Consider the following 5,763-nt stretch of genomic DNA (forward strand, 5'->3'; position numbering starts at 1 on the left):
AGGCCTGACACGCCTAGTGCCTGGGGGCAACCCGACTCCTGCCCTAGGTAGTTTTGTTGAGCGTGCCTCCCTCAGGTGGTGCCTTTTCTCTCCCAGCAATATTGCTCCGTGAAATTCTGCCGATGATGAAAACTGTTTGCCATGGCTTTGTCCTTTCACCTCATTGGCCTCATCTTTGAAGTACAAATGCTTTTCGACACGGGTGCTGCCTCCCTGAGCTTTCCTTTGTCTTGGCTCAATCAATGCAGGTTCCTGTGCTGAATACGCCATGGACTAGCACAGGTGGGTTCTTGTCAGTATACCGGGCAAACGCAGCAATTTCGATTGTCAAGACCCACCTGGCTTGATCAAGGTTCTTTATTCCAGTGAAAACGATTTTTATCCAAATTCTAGAGGAGCACCAGTGTGCCTCTGGGAGCTACACCCGGGCCTGCTGAACAGCGGCTCCGGAGTTTTCATTTTCTGACTAAAATTCAACACGGAATTTCATGGATCTAAGGAAACCGTGAATTGTGGACGTACCAGATTCTCACATCTTCATTGTCTAATGGAAGCTGAAGTTTCCCAGTCTGATCCGGCTGCCACTTCATTTCTGGAAATGACCATTCAATTGTGGACGTTCAGCCTTCTTCGGGATTCTCTTATACCGGCATTTTCCCGCGCAACATTAAGACCACTCGGTGGAGGTTTATGTGACTCAGGACAACTCTTTATTTCAGGCGTCTAGAACAAAGGGAATCACAGAGGTTGATGATCACTTATGAAAGTCCCGTTTCTCTATGATGCCCACTGAGGACACATCTACATCTGAGGGCAAAGAGCTCGTGCAGCATGCATGATATTCTCATTTCAGCCACGCCGCCTGCAGTTTCTTCCTTGCAGAAAATTCTTTCCCAGTGTACTTCTTTAAAATGATGCAAAATAGTGGGACAGAAGATTTCGGTTTAGCGTTAACTTTAAACGGGCATAGATACAGGCACGTGGGCATGTTTAGAGACAGTGTTTCACTGGTCTAGGGTAAAGCGTGAAGCGCCTGGGTTCCCGTGCTTCACTACTGTATGGCCTCAAGATGATGTGTAGGCACAGCGGCAAATCCATCGGTGGCAATTCTCTCATATTGTCATTGCGATGGGAAGATTCCTTATTCGCTAGGAAATGTTTTACCGTGGAAGACGGGTCACCACAGAGCTGTCTCTTTTGTGTTGAGACAAACTTTGCTGAATTTACCTGCCAGCAGTTGCGTGTCGTCCCTTTCTTTTAAGGCCGATGGAGACGCACGAGTGTAAGGAGAACGGTGAATGGTGGCCGTTCATAAGCCAGGATCATCAGAAACCGCAGAGTAAATTTTAGGAACGTAGACGTAGGACAGCGGAGAAAACTTCACTCAGGGACTTCAGTGAACTCTCCTTACAATGCTGAGGCCTGACACGCCTAGTGCCTGGGGGCAACCCGACTCCTGCCCTAGGTAGTTTTGTTGAGCGTGCCTCCCTCAGGTGGTGCCTTTTCTCTCCCAGCAATATTGCTCTGTGAAATTCTGCCGATGATGAAAACTGTTTGCCATGGCTTTGTCCTTTCACCTCATTGGCCTCATCTTTGAAGTACAAATGCTTTTCGACACGGGTGCTGCCTCCCTGAGCTTTCCTTTGTCTTGGCTCAATCAATGCAGGTTCCTGTGCTGAATACGCCATGGACTAGCACAGGTGGGTTCTTGTCAGTATACCGGGCAAACGCAGCAATTTCGATTGTCAAGACCCACCTGGCTTGATCAAGGTTCTTTATTCCAGTGAAAACGATTTTTATCCAAATTCTAGAGGAGCACCAGTGTGCCTCTGGGAGCTACACCCGGGCCTGCTGAACAGCGGCTCCGGAGTTTTCATTTTCTGACTAAAATTCAACACGGAATTTCATGGATCTAAGGAAACCGTGAATTGTGGACGTACCAGATTCTCACATCTTCATTGTCTAATGGAAGCTGAAGTTTCCCAGTCTGATCCGGCTGCCACTTCATTTCTAGCAATGACCATTCAATTGTGGACGTTCAGCCTTCTTCGGGATTCTCTTATACCGGCATGTTCCCGCGCCACATTAAGACCACTCGGTGGAGGTTTATGTGACTCAGGACAACTCTTTATTTCAGGCGTCTAGAACAAAGGGAATTCACAGAGGTTGATGATCACTTATGAAAGTCCCGTTTCTCTATGATGCCCACTGAGGACACTTCTACATCTGAGGGCAAAGAGCTCGTGCAGCATGCATGATATTCTCATTTCAGCCACACCGCCTGTAGTTTCTTCCTTGCAGAAAATTCTTTCCCAGTGTACTTCTTTAAAATGCTGCAAAATAGTGGGACAGAAGATTTCGGTTTAGCGTTAACTTTAAACGGGCATAGGTACAAGCATGTGGGCATGTTTAGAGACAGTGTTTCACTGGTCTAGGGTAAAGCGTGAAGCGCCTGGGTTCCCGTGCTTCACTACTGTATGGCCTCAAGATGATGTGTAGGCACAGCGGCAAATCCATCGGTGGCAATTCTCTCATATTGTCATTGCGATGGGAAGATTCCTTATTGGCTAAGAAATGTTTTACCATGGAAGACGGGTCACCACAGAGCTGTCTCTTTTGTGTTGAGACAAACTTTGCTGAATTTACCTGCCAGCAGTTGCGTGTCCTCCCTTTCTTTTAAGGCCGATGGAGACGCACGAGTGTAAGGAGAACGGTGAATGGTGGCCGTTCATAAGCCAGGATCATCAGAAACCGCAGAGTAAATTTTAGGAACGTAGACGTAGGACAGCGGAGAAAACTTCACTCAGGGACTTCAGTGAACTCTCCTTACAATGCTGAGGCCTGACACGCCTAGTGCCTGGGGGCAACCCGACTCCTGCCCTAGGTAGTTTTGTTGAGCGTGCTTCCCTCAGGTGGTGCCTTTTCTCTCCCAGCAATATTGCTCCGTGAAATTCTGCCGATGATGAAAACTGTTTGCCATGGCTTTGTCCTTTCACCTCATTGGCCTCATCTTTGAAATACAAATGCTTTTCGACACGGGTGCTGCCTCCCTGAGCTTTCCTTTGTCTTGGATCAATCAATGCAGGTTCCTGTGCTGAATACGCCATGGACTAGCACAGGTGGGTTCTTGTCAGTATACCGGGCAAACGCAGCAATTTCGATTGTCAAGACCCACCTGGCTTGATCAAGGTTCTTTATTCCAGTGAAAACGATTTTTATCCAAATTCTAGAGGAGCACCAGTGTGCCTCTGGGAGCTACACCCGGGCCTGCTGAACAGCGGCTCCGGAGTTTTCATTTTCTGACTAAAATTCAACACGGAATTTCATGGATCTAAGGAAACCGTGAATTGTGGACGTACCAGATTCTCACATCTTCATTGTCTAATGGAAGCTGAAGTTTCCCAGTCTGATCCGGCTGCCACTTCATTTCTGGCAATGACCATTCAATTGTGGACGTTCAGCCTTCTTCGGGATTCTCTTATACCGGCATGTTCCCGCGCCACATTAAGACCACTCGGTGGAGGTTTATGTGACTCAGGACAACTCTTTATTTCAGGCATCTAGAACAAAGGGAATTCACAGAGGTTGATGATCACTTATGAAAGTCCCGTTTCTCTATGATGCCCACTGAGGACACTTCTACATCTGAGGGCAAAGAGCTCGTGCAGCATGCATGATATTCTCATTTCAGCCACGCCGCCTGCAGTTTCTTCCTTGCAGAAAAATCTTTCCCAGTGTACTTCTTTAAAATGCTGCAAAATAGTGGGACAGAAGATTTCGGTTTAGCGTTAACTTTAAACGGGCATAGATACAGGCACGTGGGCATGTTTAAAGACAGTGTTTCACTGGTCTAGGGTAAAGGGTGAAGCGCCTGGGTTCCCGTGCTTCACTACTGTATGGCCTCAAGATGATGTGTAGGAACAGCGGCAAATCCATCGGTGGCAATTCTCTCATATTGTCATTGCGATGGGAAGATTCCTTATTCGCTAGGAAATGTTTTACCGTGGAAGACGGGTCACCACAGAGCTGTCTCTTTTGTGTTGAGACAAACTTTGCTGAATTTACCTGCCAGCAGTTGCGTGTCCTCCCTTTCTTTTAAGGCCGATGGAGACGCAGGAGTGTAAGGAGAACGGTGAATGGTGGCCGTTCATAAGCCAGGATCATCAGAAACCGCAGAGTAAATTTTAGGAACGTAGACGTAGGACAGCGGAGAAAACTTCACTCAGGGACTTCAGTGAACTCTCCTTACAATGCTGAGGCCTGACACGCCTAGTGCCTGGGGGCAACCTGACTCCTGCCCTAGGTAGTTTTGTTGAGCGTGCCTCCCTCAGGTGGTGCCTTTTCTCTCCCAGCAATATTGCTCCGTGAAATTCTGCCAATGATGAAAACTGTTTGCCATGGCTTTGTCCTTTCACCTCATTGGCCTCATCTTTGAAGTACAAATGCTTTTCGACACGGGTGCTGCCTCCCTGAGCTTTCCTTTGTCTTGGCTCAATCAATGCAGGTTCCTGTGCTGAATACGCAATGGACTAGCACAGGTGGGTTCTTGTCAGTATACCGGGCAAACGCAGCAATTTCAATTGTCAAGACCCACCTGGCTTGATCAAGGTTCTTTATTCCAGTGAAAACGATTTTTATCCAAATTCTAGAGGAGCACCAGTGTGCCTCTGGGAGCTACACCCGGGCCTGCTGAACAGCGGCTCCGGAGTTTTCATTTTCTGACTAAAATTCAACACGGAATTTCATGGATCTAAGGAAACCGTGAATTGTGGACGTACCAGATTCTCACATCTTCATTGTCTAATGGAAGCTGAAGTTTCCCAGTCTGATCCGACTGCCACTTCATTTCTGGCAATGACCATTCAATAATGGACGTTCAGCCTTCTTCGGAATTCTCTTATACCGGCATGTTCCCGCGCCACATTAAGACCACTCGGTGGAGGTTTATGTGACTCAGGACAACTCTTTATTTCAGGCGTCTAGAACAAAGGGAATCACAGAGGTTGATGATCACTTATTAAAGTCCCGTTTCTCTATGATGCCCACTGAGGACACTTCTACATCTGAGGGCAAAGAGCTCGTGCAGCATGCATGATATTCTCATTTCAGCCACGCCGCCTGCAGTTTCTTCCTTGCAGAAAAATCTTTCCCAGTGTACTTCTTTAAAATGATGCAAAATAGTGGGACAGAAGATTTCGGTTTAGCGTTAACTTTAAACGGGCATAGGTACAAGCACGTGGGCATGTTTAGAGACAGTGTTTCACTGGTCTAGGGTAAAGGGTGAAGCGCCTGGGTTCCCGTGCTTCACTACTGTATGGCCTCAAGATGATGTGTAGGCACAGCGGCAAATCCATCGGTGGCAATTCTCTCATATTGTCATTGCGATGGGAAGATTCCTTATTCGCTAGGAAATGTTTTACCGTGGAAGACGGGTCACCACAGAGCTGTCTCTTTTGTGTTGAGACAAACTTTGCTGAATTTACCTGCCAGCAGTTGCGTGTCCTCCCTTTCTTTTAAGGTCGACGGAGACGCACGAGTGTAAGGAGAACGGTGAATGGTGGCCATTCATAAGCCAGGATCATCAGAAACCGCAGAGTAAATTTTAGGAACGTAGACGTAGGACAGCGGAGAAAACTTCACTCAGGGACTTCAGTGAACTCTCCTAACAATGCTGAGGCCTGACACGCCTAGTGCCTGGGGGCAACCCGACTCCTGCCCTAGGTAGTTTTGTTGAGCGTGCCTCCCTCAGGTGGTGCCTTTTCT

Source organism: Tenrec ecaudatus, unplaced genomic scaffold (genome assembly GCF_050624435.1).
Source record: "Tenrec ecaudatus isolate mTenEca1 unplaced genomic scaffold, mTenEca1.hap1 Scaffold_545, whole genome shotgun sequence".
Classification (NCBI taxonomy): Eukaryota; Metazoa; Chordata; class Mammalia; order Afrosoricida; family Tenrecidae; genus Tenrec; species Tenrec ecaudatus.